A 21686-nucleotide genomic window follows, 5' to 3' on the forward strand; every position below is an offset into this window, starting at 1 on the left:
AGTCCTCAGTTACTAAACTGAAAGTACTTTACAGCACCTCAAGTTTTGTGGTTACAGACCCTGGGGAGGCTGGGGTAGGGAGAAAAGTGTGGTAAATTCCAAGGCAGGGAAGTTCAGGAATCTCCTGACTCAGGACATACCAAGGTCTTCCAATAAGTGGAACCAGTCTATGTTGGTATGTTTATCCACAGTGATAAAGTGAATGAAAAAATCTTGGAATAAAAAAAACAATAACAGGGGGCCTCCCTGGTGGCGCAAGTGGTTGAGAGTCCGCCTGCCGATGCAGGGGATACGGGTTCGTGCCCCGGTCTGGGAGGATCCCATATGCCGCGGAGCGGCTGGGCCCGTGAGCCATGGCCGCTGAGCCTGCGCGTCCGGAGCCTGCGCGTCCGGAGCCTGTGCTCCGCAACGGGGGAGGCCACAACAGTGAGAGGCCCGCATACCGCAAAAAAAAAAAAAAACAAACAAAAAAAAACAATAACAATTAAACAGGTTGACTCAGTTCCCACTGTGTGTTAAGACCCTTTACATGAAGAGACATGTTAACGTAACACAATGTCCCAGGCCTTCAGCCTGGAACCTCAAAGTGAGGCCTGATTTCTTCTTATACTTGAATGAAATCAATTTAAGAACTGCCTCTTCCACCTTGCATCCAGTATGGATTATCATTGGAACGTCCATCTTTCAAATACTTCCTTGGGAATATTTCGAAGAATTGCAGGTGGTGTGTTTCCCTGTCCTCACTTGCCTGGTGCTTCTCTAGATCGAATGTCAAGTTCTAACTGCATCAAGACCCCACTCGCTGGTCTTAGGTGCCTCTGCTGCTGATGTGGAGGCTTTGGCCAGTTCACAGAGATACTCCTGTGAACCCTGCTCTCTTTATGGCCACCCCTGGGGCTGGTGCAGATATCTGCTAATTTGCTCAGACCACGTGGTTTACACCTTCCCTAAGCTCTGGGACTGATTCTGGGTATCAGTTCAGACTTCTCCTTCCTTCTGGTGACTTGACTCTTAGGAGCCCCAGCATCCTTTCCTACAGTCTGACCTGGTTCTCTCTGTGCCACGTGGGGCCACCTGGTGTATCTCAGTGTCACTGAACCTCAGAGAAAAGGGATGGGGCTGTGGTCATAAGGGGGCCTTATGTAAAATCACAGATGCAATCAGATATATGGAATTGGTGTAGCCCAACTTGACCAAGAAGCACTCAGGACCAAAGGTGGATTACTGGGGCAAAGTGACACTTTATTTCTCCTGCCAAAAGCCCTTACCTACTTATAATTCTAGGGATACCTAGGATAAGCCAGAAAGACACAGCATCCATTGTCACATGTGAAGGAGTGGCAGCATTGAGGACAGGCCTTTGTAAGCAGAGGGAAGGGATCCGTGGAGACTAAGGTGCTAGAGGAAAGACTGGGGAAGGGGCGGGGGCAGGTAATTGTTGATGCCAGGGAAGCGAGGGTATCAGACACGTGGTGGGGAGACCTGAGCTTTATCCAAGAAGGCCCTGAGAAAGGGACTTTAGGGGCATCTAGATAAGCTCCGCATGATACCAAAGAGGAAACTGAGACCCTGAGAGACAAAGGGACTTTTCCAAGGCCACTCAGTAAGATAAGGTAAAAATCCCCAGTCTGTTCTTTCTTCTGTCACATTTGCTGCTCTCTCCTGGGAGGAAAGAAGAGAGTGGGGATGGAGTGGCAGAGAGATTTTGAAGAGGAGAGCTGAGGCGTCTCCTGATGTCCCTCATGAGGTGACTGCAATCTTCAAGTCACAGGTGGCGAGGCAGGCTGAGGGTGAAGGAATGGGACCATCCCAGCAGCGTGTGCTTAGAGTCTTGCCATACTGCGCCGTTATCAGCGTTGTGAGTTGTTTGACGTTGCCCTCGGCAGCTAAGGTGATGGATCTGAAGTTGTTGGCCTAAGGGACCAGGGCTGAATCATCCATCCATCAGCACTGTTAAACTAATTCACTGGAGTAGAATTATACAGCAGGCTGCTCAGAATCTGTCTGAAATCCTGGGAGAGGTCTGTAAACCGCACACTTCAGTACACAATTGGATGGTAGTGATACCCTCCCCGCTGTGCGTTCTGTAAGTTTCAAAGCATGCACAGAATTTTAAATGAAAGGCCACAGAGCGGCTGCAGGCTTGAAAGCCTGCATTCTGACCCTCTGCGTCTCTGTGGCCACCTCTGGGAGAAGCCCGCCTGGCAAGTTCTGATGGTGTGATCAAAGGCGTGGAGCCTGGAGCAACCAGGACCTTAACTGAACATTGACAGAATCAGATGGACTTGGTATTCACATAGAGTGGAGCTGCTCTTTTGAGAGGCCTGCAGAACTGTGCTGCCTGGACTCAACCTTACATCTTCAGATCTCAAATGGGTGTTCCGTGCTGCCAGGCAGCCCTAGTGAAGTCACTTTCCTACACGCCAGGATTTCTAGTCCTCTCCTGTCTTCACATCTCCACCTTCCTCTCCATCTTCGCTGAGGAGCTTCTCTCCTACTGTTTTCCCAGTGAAAACAGAAAGGATGACCTCTCTCCTCCACTAGTTTCACCAGCCCACTGCACTTGGACTCATCCTCTGGCTTCTCCCACTGGTTCTGGAAGAATCATCCCTGCCCTGCTGTTGGGTCCACCCCTCCCTTTCCACATGCTCGAGAAGTGTTCTCATGCACTTATTACCCTTTCCTCCCTCGTCCTCAGTCCCCCTCTACCCAATCATCCCCATCAGCATGCCACCGTGTCCTTGTATCACCCATTTTACCAGCTCCCGTTCCATTTTGCTGCTTGTTTACAAAGCAAAATGTCTTGAACGAGTGAGCCATACTTAATGTCTCCACTTCATCACCTCCATTTCCCCCAACCTATTCTCTTGGACTTTCACTCTGAAATGACTCTTGTCACCTATGACCTACATCTTGCTGAAGCCAAAGCCCTCATGTTAGTCAGCCTCTCAGCAGCCTTTGGGGCTGCTGATCGCATCCTCCATGTGGAAACACTTGTCCTCTTTGTCTCCATGACACCACACGTGCCAGATTTTCCTTTCACCTTGCTCTTCTCCCCCTTTTGGTCTCATTTGCTGGCTCATCTTATACAAAATCTCTACCGGTCATGGGATCACAGGGCTCCATGTAGCCTTTTTTCCTGTCTATGCTCTCTGCCTAAGTAAGCTCATGCAGCCTTATAATTCTAAGTACTATGTAAATGCCTGATAGTCTCCCATTTACGTTCCCAGTCTGAGCCTTTCTATTTGAGTTTCAGGTTGTTATACCTAAAAGCCTCAGGGATATTGCCACTTAGATGTCTGAAAGAGACATCTTTCGGGTTAAAACCAAACTCTTGAGTTTTCTCCCTAAAACCTACCCTTCCCCAATTTCAGGAAATGGCATCATCATCTAACCTAGCTGCTCAGGCCCCAAACAGTGGAACCATTCCTGATTCCTCTCTTTCCTTTAGACCTCGTTTTGGCTTCTTAGGGCTGCTGTAATAAATTACCTCAAGTGCTTGGCTAAAAACAGCAGAAATGTGTTCTTTCGTGGTTCTGGAGGCTAGAAACCTGACGTCAAGGTGGCAGCGGGGCCGTGTTCTCCAAAGGCACTGGAGAAGGAGTCCGCCTTGCCTCTGCCAACCTCTGGTGATTGCTGGCGGGCCTTGGTGTCCCCTGGCTTGTGGCCCCATAACTCTGTTCTCTGCCTCTGTTGTCACAGGGCCTTCTTCCCTCTGGCTGTGGCAGTGTCCAAATTTCCTTCTTCTTATAACCATACCAGTCATTGGATTTAGGACCCTCCCTAATCCAGTTTGACATCTTGATTACTTCTGCAAAGACCCTGTTTCCAAATAAAATAACACTGACAGGTTTTGAGTGAACATGAATTGGGGGAAACACTGTCCACTTCAGTACAGTCCTCCACATCCAGTGCAGCAGCGAGTCTTAGCCCCTCCGTCTCCAACGATTCTTACCACTGCTGCCACAAGCTTTGTGCAAACCTGCATCACCTGGATTACAGCCTCATACCTGGTCTTTCCCTCACCACTTTTGCCCCCTCCAGTCCACACTACCCAAGGCAGCCAGAGTAACCTGTTTAGAGTGTCAGTGAAATCATGATTCCCTTGCACAAAACCCTCTGGTTGCTTCCCAATACCAGGGAACACAGTCCAGCTCTTTCACTTGGCTTGAAAGATGCTTGGTGATTTTGCCCGCTCTCCAACTTCATCTCCTTTCTCCGGGCCCCATATTCTCTGGGCCTCAGCCACACTGGGTCACTTTCTGGCCCTCAGTCAAGCTGAGCTGTCTTGTGGACTTTTCATTCACTGTTCTGCTTGAAACACTCTTCCCCCAGATCTTCATTTGACCATTTCCTATTCTTTGTTCAAGTCCCAGCTCACCTGTCTCCATCCCCTCCTTAGAAAGGCCTTCCCAATCCAGCCTAGCAAATGGTCTCTCTCTCTCTCTCTCTCTCTGTGTCTCTATCTCTGTCTCTCTTTCTCTGTGTCTCTCTCTCTGTCTCTGTGTCTGTCTCTCTCTGTGTCTCTCCCTCTCTCTCTCTCTGTGTCTCTGTGTGTGTCTCTCTCTGTGTACCTCTCTCTCTCTCTGTGTCTCTGTGTGTGTATGTGTGTGTCTCTCTCTGTGTATCTCTCTCTCTCTCTCTGTGTGTCTCTCTGTCTCTCTCTGTGAGTCTCTCTCTCTCTCTTTCTCTGTGTGTGTGTGTCTCTCTCTCTTTGTGAGTCACTCTCTCTCTCTCTCTCTGTGTGTCTCTCTGTGTCTCTGTGTGTGTGTCTCTCTCTCTCGCATGCACACGCACACACACACACACACACACTAGCCTGTTTACCTTCCACATAGCTCTTTTCAATATCTGAATTTACCTTATTCATTTGTATGTAGATAATAATACCACTGACATGATTTATTATTTCTGTCTCCCCCAGTAGAATGTAAGTCCCTGTAAGCAGCTAATTAGTTTCCCTTTGTCCACCTCTATACCCCAGTTCCTATGAAAGTGATTGGCACAAAGACACTCAGTCAGTGTTCTGTGTCTGGTAAAGTGGGCTTCCTTTGTGTTCTGTGGCTCCCACCCTCCCTCCCAAGGTATGTTTCATTTTCTACTGGCAAAATTTAGTGCTTTTATACATTGAAACTTTTTGTGTACATTCCAATGTTAACAATTGAGGGGGAGAAAATGGCCTATTTTTATCCCCCCTCCCCAGCCATCTCTAAAATTCTCTGCAGTGGCTTCTTCACAATAGCTCAGCTAATTCTGTAGCCATCCCTGCTCCTTGCACACATAGGCACATGCTTCTTCACAACTGTTTACACGCTTTATACACACCTCCCGGGGTCAGGAGCTATCACTCATTGTCCCATCCCTGCCCCCGTGGAAAAGCATTTCTAGATGTGTGTGTAGCATTCTGTAGAAAGAAATGTAGAAGGATTTGGAAAATTACTATTATTTTGGCTTGTGGGGAAATTTTGCCTAATGCAAGGGTAGGAATAATGTTCCACATCAGACTGGTGAGCTGCCTCTTACCCAGAAGAGGTAGCAGATGCCCATCAGAGAATTCAGATAATGGACAGAAAAATCGGCCTCCTTTCTTTTTTCAGATAGTTGGTTATAAAGTTGGGCAGAAAAAGAAATAATTGAGAAATTTAAAGTTTGTTCCTTTTGTTTTTTGGTGTTCTTTATGTTAACCATTTCTAGAGCATTTACTGTATTTTCAAAGGCCTGGGTAATACTGGTTTTACTGTCAAGAAACTCTGATCAAGAGTATTAGATTTCTTGGTTTCTTTTAATATATTGCCCTATTTTAATTTTCAAACTGGTTCAAGTTATTGTCTCCCACAAACCTGTGTCCCCTCTCAGTTTCTAGCATGTGTCTTACCTTCTTGTCTCAGCAGTTTTCTTGAAAACTCATTTAAATTTGCTTACTCTGTGGCTTCACTTGTTGCCGACTCCTCAAAGGACCCCATTCTTCTTTGTCAGAGGTCACCGTCGCCCTCCATACTGGCTGTGTGTCCTTGTTGCATCTTTACACCAGCACAGAAGGTGATGGCAGCAATGGGAGGGCTGGAGCTTACATAGCGATAAACACGGGCAGCTAGCGCTTCTTGTGAATAGGCATTCAGACAGGGTGTTTCAGTGGGAAGAGGCTGGATTTTAGAATCCAGTGACCTCGCCATAAATCCTGGCTCTGCTTTTACCATCTGTGACCTTAGGTGGCTACTGGACTTCTCTGAGCCTCAGTTTCCTCATCTGTAAAAATGAGGAATATGTTTTATACAATTGTGAGAATTAAAAGAAGTAACACCCAATGGTTCTCAAGAAATTTTGTTTTAAACTTAGTATATAATCATTTCTTCAAGAATCTAAACAGCACATATTTTTTAAAATCCATGAGAACAATTCAGCTGACAGTCTTAGTTACTGATTTTCTTGAAAAGTGAAGGAAAAGGGGAGATACTGATTTTGCCATTCTTCATGTATTTTTTCATCATAAATAATGATAGACCTGCTGAGCTTCTTTTCCTCATTCTACAAGGATGTGTTTCTTTTCATTGTTACAGTTAATTGTACTTAGAGAAAATCTCAGGTTAAACTGAGTATGGAGAAGAACTTTACGACCCAAGGATAAGGACACACTTATAGAAAAATTTTTTTAAAACCCACTATGCAAAATTTGTCCATTGCCTCATTAGTCCTTTCTCATTCCGGCCATGTGCTTTGAGTGGGAGCTTACCTCCTCATGACACACACACACACACACACACACACACACACACACACACACACGCACGCACACACACACACACACACACATGCATCTCCCCGCCATCTCTGACAACTGCCCCACCATTGCCATCGTGATATGAGTTTGAGGAAGGGGTATGGTGCAGTTTGGCAAGAAATTTGTAATCTAGAAGTCCTTCAAAACATCTTTGGATTTCATTGACGTTTTGAAGGACTTCTAGGTTACAAATTTCTTTATCTTTAGTGGAAGGTACCAGAAAGAATGCCCTCTCATCCTCTGGCTGGTGTGATATGAGGTTATAAGTCTAGCATGGCCTTACGCATTTTTGCTACCTGGAAATGAGAGCAGAATTAAAGCACTAAAGAGAAATAGACATGGGCCAGGCTAACATCAGCCTCTGAATCAAACAGGATCTGAATCTAGAACTATCTCCAGATATATCAAATAGTAATTCCCTTTTTACTCTAAGCGAGTTTGAATTGGATGTTCTGTCCCTTTGCAAACAAAAGATTGCCAACTAAGAGTCCATTAAAATAGGAGTAATTGAATGTACCAGTAGATTACTACACCAAATTTCCTGCTATATACAGACTAAAGTTCAGTTTCCATAACTGTAGCTATTCTAGATCATCTCTCAAGAATGAGTCTGTTAGTTTATAGACTCAGTGAATACTGTTATCACGATGTTCAGCACAGTGTATGTGCAAATCTGTTTGTCTGCATTAGCCTGTTTTTTTTTTTCAGTTTACTAGCTAATAAAGCCCTTCATATCAGGAAAATATTCTAGACTTGGTTCAGTGGACAATAGGGAGACATTAGGAGTACTTGGTGCTGGAGCAGTAACAAATTAGAGGGATATTTGAGATTACTCTTGAAGAGACAGCACCGTGCTCATTTGCAGGGTTTTGAATTACACATTTTTGGTGTTTTCCTTGTTTGGAGGCTATCTTCTCCCCATTTAAAGAGCCAGCTCCATGAGAGCAGGGACCACATCTCTTGTTCACCCAATACCTACAGAGAACCTGGAACATAGGTTGACAGACGCTACCAAAAAGTTAACAGTATTTGTTGACCTAATGGGAAAAAGCAAGGAGAGACAGAGAGGAGTGAGGTTTCCCACCTGAGAAGTGGAAACCACGGTTGTTCCATTAAGTCAACAGGAAAGTTAAATTTGATTTTGGGATATGTGTTTTACGAGAGAAGAATGTGTCATTAATATGGAAATATCTTGTAAGAAGCATTTCTTACAAGGAATGAGGGATTTGGGGAAATGGTGGAACTGGAGGTGTCAGGTTGGAATATGTAGAAAAACCCATGGGAGAGAATCATGTCCCTGAGGGAGTGAGAACTAGTTGGAGTCAGCTCGAGAACAGACCAGAAACCAAGGTATGAGGCAGAGGTGGACAACCTGGAGGATTGGGTGGAGAATGGGAAGAGTGTTTAGTGACAGAAACAAAGGGAGGACCATAAGAGGATGAGCGTCCTCTGCTTGTTCCTTCAGACATGTTTCAGAGTAAGGAACAGACTTAGTTATCCCAGAATTTCTGGGAAATCAATGCAGGTGGTTTAAACATAGTGCTAATAATCAGATTGTCTGTATTAGTCACTTTCAAACTGTTTTATTGCAACCCACTCTCATACATTTTACATTTTGACCCAGGATACACACACACACAAACACACACAACTGGTACAAAATTTTCCCTAAAGAATACTCACTCTCACTATGTACAATCTACTCAGTTTTCATCTATTTCATTGTTTAAATGCTGATAACAACCCACTAAACTCACAGTGATCTCACTGCCCATTAATAGATCATGACTGGAAGTTTTAAAAGCCCTGGTTTATATAATGATTCATAGGAAATGTAATGAATTTGTGGAAAGAGTACACTTTGAGAAAATTTAAATTCCAGTTAGATAAATAAAAGTTTTCATTTAAAATGCATTACCATATAAAACTCTATAATGGTGCTATGTTCTTATCGCTCTTCAAAATTTAGAAAAGAGAATTAAGAGGACAGCACTTACTTTCCCAAAGTAGTCAAATAGCATCTTCTCTTGTAGCTTTAATAATATTTACCAACTTGCAAGTAAAACTTAAAGTAGAAACTTTGTATCCAGGCTATGAGGTATAATTTAAAGCACTCTGGACTTCCGGGGAAGATGGCAGAAGAGTAAGACACAGAGATCACCTTCCTCCCCACAGATACACCAGAAATACAGCTACACGTGGAACAACTCCTACAGAACACCTACTGTACGCTGGCAGAAGACCTCAGACCTCCCAAAAGGCCAGAAACTCCCCACGTACCTGGGTAGGACAAAGCGGAGAGATTCCCGCACAGAGGATCGGTGCCAACCGGCACTCACCAGCCCGAGAAGCTTGACTGCTCGCCCGCCGGGGTGGGCGGCGCTGGGAGCTGAGGCTTGGGCTTCAGTCGGAGCGCAGGGAGAGGACTGGGGTTGGTGGCGTGAACACAGCCTGAAGGGGCTAATGCGCCACAGCTAGCCGGGAGGGAGTCCGGGAAAAAGTTTGGACCTGCCAAAGAGGCAAGAGACTTTTTCTCCCCTCTTTGTTTCCTGGTGCGCGAGGAGAGGGGATTAAGAGTGCTGCTTGGAGGAGCTCCAGAGACGGGCGCGAGCCGCGGCTGAATGCGCGGACCCCAGAGACGGGTGTGGGACGCTGGGGATGCTGCCGCCACCGCAAGGCCTGTGTGCAAGCGCAGGTCACTGTCCACGCCCACCTGCCGGGGAGTCTGTGCAGCCCGTCACTGCCGGGGTCCCGGGATCCATGGATGGCTTCCTGGGAGAACGCACGGCGCGCCTTGGGCTGGTGCAACGTCATGCCGGCCTCTGCCGCTGCAGGCTCCACCCGCACTCCATGCCCCTCCCTGCCCCCTGGCCTGAGTGAGCCAGAGTCCCCGAAGCGGCTGCTTCTTGAACCCTGTCCTGTCTGAGCGAAGAACAGACGCCCTCCGGCGACCTACACGGAGAGGTGGGGCCAAATCCAAAGCTGAGACCCGGGAGCTGTGAGAACAAAGAAGAGAAAGGGAAATCTCTCCCAGCAGCCTCAGAAGCAGTGGATTAAAGCTCCACAATCAACTTGATGTGCCCTGCATCTGTGGAATACATGAATAGACAATGAATCATCCCAAATTGAGGAGCCAGGAGTCAGTGCTGTTCCTCTGAGGTGGGAGAGCCAACTTCAGGACACTGGTCCACAAGAGACCTCCCAGCTCCACATAATATCAAATGGCGAAAATCTTCCAGAGATCTCCATCTCAACACCAGCACCCAGCTTCACTCAACGACCAGCAAGCTACAGTGCTGGATACCCTATGCCAAACAACTAGCAAGACAGGAACACAACGCCACCCATTAGCAGAGAGGCTGCCTAAAATCATAAAAAGTCCACAAACACCCCAAAATACACCACCAGACGTGGACCTGTCCACCAGAAAGACAAGATCCAGCCTCATCCACCAGAACACAGGCACGAGTCCCTTCTACCAGGAAGCCTACACAACCCACTGAACCAACCTTAGCCACTGGGGACAGACACCAAAAACAACGGGAACTACGAACCTGCAGCCTGCAAAAAGGAGACCCCAAACACAGTAAGATAAGCAAAATGAGAAGACAGAAAAACACACAGCAGGAGAAGGAGCAAGATAAAAACCCACCAGACCTAACAAATGAAGAGGAAATAGGCAGTCTACCTGAAAAAGAATTCAGAATAATGATAGTAAAGATGATCCAAGATTCTATTTCCAAGATCCAAAATCTTGGAATTAGAATAGACAAAATGCAAGAAACAGTTAACAAGGACCTAGAAGAACTAAAGATGAATCAAGCATCGATTAAAAACACAATAAATGAAATGAAAAATACTCTAGATGGGATCAATAGCAGAATAACTGAGGCAGAAGAACGGATAAGTGAGGTGGAAGATAAAATAGTGGAAATAACTGCTGCAGAGCAAAATAAAGAAAAAAGAATGAAAAGAACAGAGGACAGTCTCAGAGACCTCTGGGACAACATTAAACGCACCAACATTCGAATTATAGGGGTTCCAGAAGAAGAAGAGAAAAAGAAAGGGACTGAGAAAATATTTGAAGAGATTATAGTTGAAAACTTCCCTAATATGGGAAAAGAAATAGTTAATCAAGTCCAGGAGGCACAGAGAGCCCCATACAGAATAAATCCAAGGAGAAATACGCCAAGACACTTATTAATCAAACTGTCAAAAATTAAACACAAAGAAATCATATTAAAAGCAGCAAGGCAAAAACAACAAATAACACACAAGGGAATGCCCATCAGGTTAAGGGCTGATCTCTCAGCAGAAACTCTACAAGCCAGAAGAGAGTGTCAGGACATAATTAAAGTGATGAAGGAGAAAAACCTGCAACCAAGACTACTCTACCCAGCAAGGATCTCATTCAGATTTGATGGAGAAATTAAAACCTTTACAGACAAGCAAAAGCTGAGAGAGTTCAGCACCACCAAAACAGCTTTACAACAAATGCTAAAGGAACTTCTCTAAGTGGGAAACACAAGAGAAGGAAAATACTACAATAACAAACCCAAAACAATTAAGGAAATGGGAATAGGAACATATACATCAATAATTACCTTAAATGTAAATGGACTAAATGCTCCCATCAAAAGACACAGATTGGCTGAGTGGATACAAAAACAAGACCCATATATATGCTGTCTACAAGAGACCCACTTCAGACCTAGAGACACATACAGATTGAAAGTAAGGGTATGGAAAAAGATATTCCATGCAAATGGAAATCAAAAGAAAGCTGGAGTAGCAATTCTCATATCAGACAAAATAGACTTTAAAACAAAGATTATTAGAAGAGACAAAGAAGGACAGTACATAATGATCAAGGGATCGATCCAAGAAGAAGATATAACAATTTTAAATATTTATGCACCCAACATAGGAGCACCTCAATACATAAGGCAAATACTAACAGCCATAAAAGGGGAAATCGACAGTAACACACTCATAGTAGGGGACTTTAACACCCCACTTTCACCAATGGACAGATCATCCAAAATGAAAATAAATAAGGAAACACAAGCTTTAAATGATACATTAAACGAGATGGACTTAGTTGATATTTATAGGACATTCCATCCAAAAACAACAGAATACACATTTTTCTCAAGTGCTCATGGAACATTCTCCAGGATAGATCATATCTTGGGTCACAAATCAAGCCTTGGTAAATTTAAGAAAATTGAAATTGTATCAAGTATCTTTTCCGACCACAATGCTATGAGACTAGACATCAATTACAGGAAAAGAGCTGTAAAAAATACAAACACATGGAGGCTAAACAATACACTACTCAATAACGAAGTGATCACTGAAGAAATCAAAGAGGAAATTAAAAAATACCTAGAAACAAATGACAATGGAGACACGACAACCCAAAACCTATGGGATGCAGCAAAAGCAGTTCTAAGGGGGAAGTTTATAGCAATACAATCCCACCTTAAGAAACAGGAAACATCTCAAGTGAACAACCTGACCCTGCACCTAAAGCAATTAGAGAAAGAAGAACAAAAAAACCCCAAAGTTAGCAGAAGGAAAGAAATCATAAAGATCAGATCAGAGGGGCCTCCCTGGTGGCGCAGTGGTTGAGAGTCCGCCTGCCGATGCAGGGGATACGGGTTCGTGCCCCGGTCTGGGAGGATCCCATATGCCGCGGAGCGGCTGGGCCCGTGAGCCATGGCCGCTGGGCCTGCGCATCCGGAGCCTGTGCTCCGCAACGGGAGAGGCCACAACAGTGAGAGGCCCGCATACCGCAAAAAGAAAAAAAAAAAAAAAAAAAGATCAGATCAGAAATAAATGAAAAAGAAATGAAGGAAACGATAGCAAAGATCAATAAAAGTAAAAGTTGGTTCTTTGAGAAGATAAACAAAATTGATAAACCATTAGCCAGACTCATCAAGAAAAAAAGGGAGAAGACTCAAATCAATAGAATTAGAAATGAAAAAGGAGAAGTAACAACTGACACTGCAGAAATACAAAAGATCATGAGAGATTACTACAAGAAACTCTATGCCAATAAAATGGACAACCTGGAAGAAATGGACAGATTCTTAGAAATGCACAACCTGCCAAGACTGACTCAGGAAGAAATAGAAAATATGAATAGACCAATCACAAGCACTGAAATTGAAACTGTGATTAAAAATCTTCCAACAAACAAAAGCCCAGGACCAGATGGCTTCACAGGCGAATTCTATCAAACATTTAGAGAAGAGCTAACACCTATCCTTCTCAAACTCTTCCAAAATATATAAGAGGGAGAAACACTCCCAAACTCATTCTACGAGGCCACCATCACCTTGATACCAAAACCAGGCAAGAATGTCACAAAGAAAGAAAACTACAGGCCAATATCACTGATGAACATAGATGCAAACATCCTCAACAAAATACTAGCAAACAGAATCCAACAGCACATGAAAAGGATCATACACCATGATCAAGTGGGGTTTATTCCAGGAATGCAAGGATTCTTCAATATATGCAAATCAATCAATGTGATACACCATATTAGCAAATTGAAGAAGAAAAACCATATGATCATCTCAATAGATGCAGAGAAAGCTTTCGACAAAATTCAACACCCATTTATGATAAAAACTCTGCAGAAAGTAGGCATAGAGGGAACTTTCCTCAACATAATAAAGGCCATATATGACAAACCCACAGCCAGCATCGTCCTCAATGGTGAAAAACTGAAACCATTTCCACTAAGATCAGGAACAAGACAAGGCTGCCCACTCTCACCACTCTTATTCAACTTAGTTTTGGAAGTTTTAGCCACAGCAATCAGAGAAGAAAAGGAAATAAAAGGAATCCAAATTGGAAAAGAAGAAGTAAAGCTGTCACTGTTTGCAGATGACATGATACTATACATAGAGAATCCTAAAGATGCTACCAGAAAACTACTAGAGCTAATCAATGAATTTGGTAAAGTAGCAGGATACAAAATTAATGCACAGAAATCTCTGGCATTCCTATACACTAATGGTGAAAAATCTGAACGTGAAATCAAGAAAACACTCCCATTTACCACTGCAACAAAAAGAATAAAATATCTAGGAATAAACCTACCTAAGGAGACAAAAGACCTGTATGCAGAAAATTATAAGACACTGATGAAAGAAATTAAAGATGATACAAATGGATGGAGAGATATACCATGCTCCTGGATTGGAAGAATCAATATTGTGAAAATGACTCTACTACCCAAAGCAATCTACAGATTCAATGCAATCCCTATCAAACTACCACTGGCATTTTTCACAGAACTAGAACAAAAAATTTCAAAATTTGTTTGGAAAAACAAAAGACCCCGAATAGCCAAAGCAATCTTGAGAACGAAAAACGGAGCTGGAGGAATCAGGCTCCCTGACTTCAGACTATACTACAAAGCTACAGTAATCAAGACGGTGTGGTACTGGCACAAAAACAGAAAGATAGATCAATGGAACAGGATAGAAAGCCCAGAGATAAACCCACGCACATATGGTCAACTTATCTTTGATAAAGGAGGCAGGAATGTACAGTGGAGAAAGGACAGCCTCTTCAATAAGTGGTGCTGGGAAAACTGGACAGGGACATGTAAAAGTATGAGATTAGATCATTCCCTAACACCATACACAAAAATAAGCTCAAAATGGATTAAAGACCTAAATGTAAGGTCAGAAACTATCAAACTCTTAGAGGAAAACATAGGCAGAACACTCTATGACATAAATCACAGCAAGATCCTTTTGGACCCACCTCCTAGAGAAATGGAAATAAAAACAAAGATAAACAAATGGGACCTAATGAAACTTCAAAGCTTTTGCACAGCAAAGGAAACCATAAACAAGAGGAAAAGACAACCCTCAGAATGGGAGAAAATATTTGCAAATGAAGCAACTGACAAAGGATTAATCTCCAAAATTTACAAGCAGCTCATGCAGCTCAATAGCAAAAAAACAAACAACCCAATCCAAAAATGGGCAGAAGACTTAAATAGGCATTTCTCCAAAGAAGATATACAGATTGCCAACAAACACATGAAAGAATGCTCAACATCATTAATCATTAGAGAAATGCAAATCAAAACTACAATGAGATATCATCTCACACCAGTCAGAATGGCCATCATCAAGAAATCTAGAAACAATAAATGCTGGAGAGGTTGTGGAGAAAAGGGAACAGTCTTGCCGTACTGGTGGGAATGTGAATTGGTACAGCCACTATGGAGAACAGTATGGAAGTTCCTTAAAAAACTAAAAATAGAACTACCATATGATCCAGCAATCCCACTACTAGGCATATACCCTGAGAAAACCATAATTCAAAAAGAGACATGTACCAGAATGTTCATTGCAGCTCTATTCACAATAGCCCGGAGCTGGAAACCACCTAAGTGTCCATCATCGGATGAATGGATAAAGAAGATGTGGCACATATATACAATGGAATATTACTCAGCCATAAAAAGAAACGAAACTGAGGTATTTGTAATGAGGTGGATAGACCTAGAGTCTGTCATACAGAGTGAAGTAAGTCAGAAAGAGAAAGACAAATACCGTATGCTAACACATATATATGGAATTTAAGAAAAAAAATGTCATGAAGAACCTAGGGGTAAAACGGGAATAAAGACACAGACCTACTTGAGAATGGACTTGAGGATATGGGGAGGGGGAAGTGTAAGCTGTGACAAAGCGAAAGAGAGGCATGGGCATATATACAGTACCAAACGTAAGGTAGATAGATAGTGGGAAGCAGCCGCATAGCACAGGGAGATCAGCTCTGTGCTTTGTGACCGCCTGGAGGGGTAGGATAGGGAGGGTGGGAGGGAGGGAGACGCAAGAGGGAAGGGATGGGGGAACAGATGTATATGTATGACTGATTCACTTTGTTATAAAGCAGAAACTAATAAAAAAAATAATAAAGCACTCTGGCTTTGGAAATGGGGAGACCTGGGCTCAAGTCCTGGTTCTGCCACTTATTAACTCTGTGACCTTTGTCAGGTTTCTTAACCTCTCTGATATCCTGTTTATTTGTCTGTCAATGGGGAAAACAACATTTACCCTACTTTGTTGCTGTTGTTGTTGAACAAGCCACATTACTCATGGTCCTATATTTGGTACTTGGTGGGTATGCAGTAAATGCCAATTGTTATTATTTCAAGGGTTAAAATATAGACCACTTGTTAAGCTCCTAGTACAAAGAAACAATAAATATGAACAATCTTTCCATGCCAACAACCAGAGTAGAAATACAGTTGTAATCCAAGTGCACAGAAATGTACAAACCAATTATATGATTTTGTACTGCACATGATTTTTTTTTTTTTTTTTTTTTTTTTTGGTTGTACGCGGGCTTCTCACTGCCGTGGTCTCTCCCGTTGTGGAGCACAGGCTCCAGATGCGCAGGCTCAGCGGCCATGGCGCACGGACCCAGCCGCTCCGCGGCACGTGGGATCCTCCCAAACCGGGGCACGAACCCGCGTCCCCTGCATCGGCAGGCGGACTCTCAACCACTGCGCCACCAGGGAAGCCCCCTGCACATGATTTTTAAAGAAAGATATCTACTGGACAAAGTAAAGTACATGGATAACATTGATGCTATTGGAGAGATTGAGTCCCATTTGTATAAAGTGAAAAATTATTCATCACTGTTGTGGCATTTTTCTTAATTGCCTTACTGATATAGTCATTAAAGTGATCTCAATGCATTCATTCAATAAGCCTAAATTTATTAAGACCTACAATGCCAGGTACTGGGGATAAAATTATTCACAATAAGAAACAGGTTCTAGAAACGTGGTTAAAGTAACCAATAGTTAGCATTTACTTTTCCTTCCAGGCAGCCCATCACCATGGACCACTGACATCAATATTATCTCTGTGCTTTTTTGGCTCTTCCTGATTGTACTCTAACTTTCCTCACCAAGTCAGAGGATGGCCTAAAGATGCTTTGTTGGCATTAACAACAACTCCATGGTCCACTTCTTGGCGATCTACTTTAGATGTTAAAATACCTTCCCATGTTCAAGAATTCCTTGTCTTTGACAGTTTGTCCTCAGCTCTAACTGGACAAGCCCATAATCCACCTACACGTAATCTTATTTCCATCTCACCATTATTTTACTTGCCTCTTACAAAGTAGGCAGTGAAGTTAGCTAAGTATCACATCATTTTAAGTATAAAATGAAAAATTTCCTCCTTTTCTCTATTTTAAAATTTCCTTGCCTCCCTCCCCACTACTTTATTGTATGTCCTGCTTGTGATAGATTTCAAATACATAGTCATCATGGCAATATGGTGGGAAAATGACCTTTATTCAGATACATAGCATCTGCAGACACTTTCAAATAGTTTTTATTGGGAGTGCTGCAATTTTTGCTAAGAAAAATAACTTCTGAGTGCCTGTGTGCAAAGCTGAAGGGCCTACAAAGATGCCTGAGATAAAATCCCTTCACCAGGGAGTGTATAGTTTAATCAGAGAGATGTCACATCTACTAATTACTATAAGGGAGAGAATGACTCACAAGGTGTCTGGGGGAAGGACCATAAAGTTGAATCTCATTCTTAAATTCACACATATGGTGATTTGGTTCTTAGCACTTTTCCAGATGGCTTTTGTTGCCCAAATTAGCTTGTTTGACCAGTGCCTACAGCTGAAAAAGAAAGACATGCATAAATTGGAAAGGCAGAAATCTCAGGGTGACAGTATTCCAGATGTGTGATGTTAGTAAAACAAACTCTTCTGGTATCTGTGGAGTTTGGTTGTGCTGTGACACTTGACAAAGGAAAGATGTTTAAAGCTCCACAAAGATTTTTTTCTTTGCTCTTCCAAAAAATGGCATAAGAACTTCTTGGGGGTGGATCCATGATTTTAGGACAGAATGCCTTCTACATGGATATTGCCACCAATTCACTATAGGGTTCACATTTAAATTCAGAAATAAGGTCTTCCCTGGTGGCGCAGTGGTTGAGAGTCTGCCTGCCGATGCAGGGGACACGGGTTCGTGCCCCGGTCCGGGAAGACCCCACGTGCCGCGGAGCGGCTGGGCCTGTGAGCCATGGCCGCTGAGCCTGCGTGACCGGAGCCTGTGCTCCACAACAGGAGAGGCCACAACAGTGAGAGAGAGGCCCGCGTACCACAAAAAAAATTAAATAAATAAATTCAGAAATAAATATTGCCCAAGCAGCCCCCAGCTTAGATGGTAGTTTGCAATAAGGAGGAAATCTGGCGAGTTGCAGAAAATTGTTGCTCTGATCACAGAGCTTTAAAATCTGTGAAAAATGGGAATCTTTTTCACTGCTTGATCAACAGATGGAGGTCTTTGATCTTAGAAATACTCTGTCAATTCTATTTAAATCACCAATTTAGAAATTCCCTAAACCAGATACATAAACTATCTATCTGAGGGGCATACCTGTAGTAAATCCTGTTTTATTAACGGGGCTGCTGCTCACTCATTAACTGAAGTTGCCTTAACTGTGCTCTCATGTGCTCAGCTGATACGGATGGTCTTGCTGTTATATAGCACGTGGGTCCATGCTCCCGATCAGACAGCCAGTCTCCCATCTTTCCTGTTTTCTACCTCTTTATTTTTTTATTTTTTTTTAACATCTATATTGGAGTATAACTGCTTTACAGTGTTGTTAGTTTCTGCTGTATAACAAAATGAATCAGCTATACGTATACATATATCCCCATATCTCCTCCCTGTTGTGTCTCCCTCCCACCCTCCCTATCCCACCCCTCTAGGTGGTCGAAAAGCACAGAGCTGATCTCCCTGTGCTATGCGGCTGCTTCCCACTAGCTATCTATTCTACATTTGGTAGTGTATATGTGTCCATGCCACTCTCTCACTTCGCCCCAGCTTACCCTTCCCCCTCCTTGTGTCCTCAAGTCCATTCTCTACGTCTGCGTTCTTTATTCCTGTCCTGCCCCTAGGTTCTTCAGAACCTTTTTTTTTTTTTTTTTTACATTCCATATATATGTGTTTGTTTTCTACCTCTTTAGCTCTTTGTACTGCATTTGGGTAATTTTCTCAGATGTGTTTTTCAGATCTCTTTACAGTTTACTCTTTCTTTATTCAACTGCGTCTAACCTGTATTTATTTATAATATCTATCCCTGTTTTAAATTTCAACTTGTCTATTTGTCAGCAGTAATTGAAAGAATAATTCCATTAATTTGAAGACATTTTATGTGGTTCTTGTAAAATTTGACTTGAAATATTTTAAATTCTTTTCACATGTTTTCAGTTCCTACTTTTAAATCTTTAGACTTTATAAACATCCTAATTTTAGGATATTTGAACTAGAACTATTGCATAGCTCTAGTTTGTGAAATTCTTGGTGGTGGTGGTGGGGGGTGGTGAGGTGGGGAGCTCCCGATCCCTGTGTCTACAGACCCTTGTTCATGGTGGGTGGCTTGTGTGTTTTGTACTCTGGGATTGTGAGGTTTTCTTCAGAGGCCTTTCTTGTTGGTCATCCAGTATAGGCTGAGGGCGAGCGTTTGTCCCTCTGGAGAGGTTTTGTGTGTGCTTTTGTCAGGGCCTCCGGAGTTATCACTGGCTGGGGCCAGCCAGTTGTGGTTCAATCTGGGCTTCGAACCTGCGTGAGGTGGGCCTGTGGTTATCAGTTCTCAGGGAGCCTTTGTTTCACCCTCACTGAGATCCAGGCTAAGACAGTCAAGTTTCTTAACTGTCTCCTTTTGCAGGTTGGAGAATTTCTTTTCCTAATCCTCTCTTGGGCAGAGGGGATGGTCTTTTGAGAGTTCCAACTTTATGTGGGAGTCTCAGTTCTAACTCTGTCACTCACACTTCCTGGGCCTTCGTCTCCTGAATCACGTGGGTTTACAATCCACATCTCCTGTTACCAAGACTGGTAAACTGCTCTCCTCTTAAGGCAGACAGCAATAATTCAGAGGCTTAGTTCTGGTTTTCAGATCTCTCTGTGTGTTTGACCCTGGAAAATTCCTTATTTTCTTGAGAACTCAGCTGTGCATTTAAAAAGATATTTATTATATTTTACCCAGAATTTCTAAGCTTCTAATAGAAAAAGATTTTTTCAGGATATCTAGTCTGCCAAGAGCACATCATCATCCTCTGCCAGTGTCTGCTAGTGGGTGGAATATGCCTGTCTACAGTCAAAGAGGAGTATGGAGAAGGGGCCCCTGCCCTTTAGAAGCTCATGGACTTTTTCGTCTAACTCATTCATAGGTTCTGATGACTGTTCGTTCAGTCTTTCACTGAATCATCCTTACATTTGTAGCATATTCAAATAAATAGTTAGTTCCTACTATCCAAACTTTTGTTCATTTATTCAGCAAATATATATTGTGTCCAGCACCTGCTACGTGCCACATATGTGCTCATGCTCAGCAAAAACATATCTGATCCTTATCTTCATGGAGGACACAAATAATCACATAAATAAACGTAAAATTGCAAATGTAGCAAGTGTCAGAAAGTAAATGTGCATGTTGCTGTGAGATGTGCAATGGGGGATTTACCCAGCTCAAGCCAGGAAGGGCTCATTTGGGGAAGTGAAATAAGAGTGGCTTTCACTGAGTGAAAGACAGTATATGCAAAGACCCTGGGGTGAGGATGAGGGGCTGAAAGAAGGGTGGTTAAATGGAAGAGGAAATAGTGAGAAGAATATGGTCTCAGAAAAGGCTGAGAGGGAGCTAAGAGCCAAACCATGGAAGACGTTGTAGGCTGTGTTAAGGAGTTTTGTATTTATCCTGAGTCATTGAAGGGCTTTAAACAGGGGAATGACACATCTAATTTGCCCTTTGGAAGATCTTTCTGACTTCAGAGAAGAGAACAGATTTGAGGAGGCAGGAGTGACAATGAAACTGGTTAGGAGGCTGTTGTCAGTGGACTAGATGATAATTGCTGGAGCTCGATGCCAGTTTTGGCTTTGTGGATATGACGACATGGACAGATTTGAGATTTATTTTGCAGGTTAAATTATCAGGGAGAAGAAGAGAGATGGCCTAAGAACAATTCCAAAGTTTCAGGCTTACGTAACTGGATGGCTGATGGTGTTCCTTTACTGAGATGGGGAACACTGGAAAAGGACAAGGTTTGGTGGAAAGGCCATCGGTTTTTCTTTTGTACATATTGAGTTTGAGGTTTTTGAAACATCTAAGAGGAAAATATCAAGAGGCAGTTGGATATATGGGTCTAGAGTTTGGAGAAGAAATCTTGGGACATAAATATGTGAGTAATTTTTTATAGGTGATCATTAGATGAGATTTCCTATGGAGAGATGATAGATATCCCTTGAATATAGAGACATGGAGGTTATTGGTGACCTTAATAAGCTCCCACTATTTTCTCAAGTGCCATTCTAAATGCTTAACACGCACTAACAATCTCCAAGCAAGCCTCTGAGGTTGGTACACTTATCCCATGCAGGACATGAGGAAAGTGGTCATCAAAGAGGAGCCATAACTTACGTAGTAGGAGCACAGGGATTTGAACCCAGACAGTCTGGCTGTGGAGTTCATGTTCTTAACCACTATGCCATACTGCTTCTCAATACGTGGCTGCACAAGAAAGTATTTGTATCATCTTTGAGCCAAGGCTCATCCATCTACAGATATTGAAAATGTTGGTGGTTACATAATGCCTTTTGGAGCAAAAGCATAAACTAATGTTGATTCAAATACTTTGTTAAAACTCCTTCTTGGCTTTATATTATATAACAAGACAGGCACAAATGGAAGTGTTTCTAGACCGGCTTTAGCTTTAATCAGTGGCCTTTAACAAATATGTGCACATTATTCATTTAATTGCACCTGTAACTATGTGGTGGCCTCACTGCTGAGGGTATAATAGATAAGTAAGCAGAACCCATAGCACTCTGAAGCCA

The 21686-nt window shown here is 43.0% G+C and overlaps 1 protein-coding gene across 1 annotated transcript in view; it reads left to right on the top strand.

The window, feature by feature from the left end:
• RASGRF2 (Ras protein specific guanine nucleotide releasing factor 2) overlaps positions 1–21686 on the top strand; it is a 248052-nt gene that overhangs the window by 173668 nt on the left and 52698 nt on the right. The gene's annotated exons all lie outside the window — the stretch shown is intronic.

This window comes from Mesoplodon densirostris, chromosome 3, assembly GCF_025265405.1.
Source record: "Mesoplodon densirostris isolate mMesDen1 chromosome 3, mMesDen1 primary haplotype, whole genome shotgun sequence".
NCBI classification, from domain to species: domain Eukaryota; kingdom Metazoa; phylum Chordata; class Mammalia; order Artiodactyla; family Ziphiidae; genus Mesoplodon; species Mesoplodon densirostris.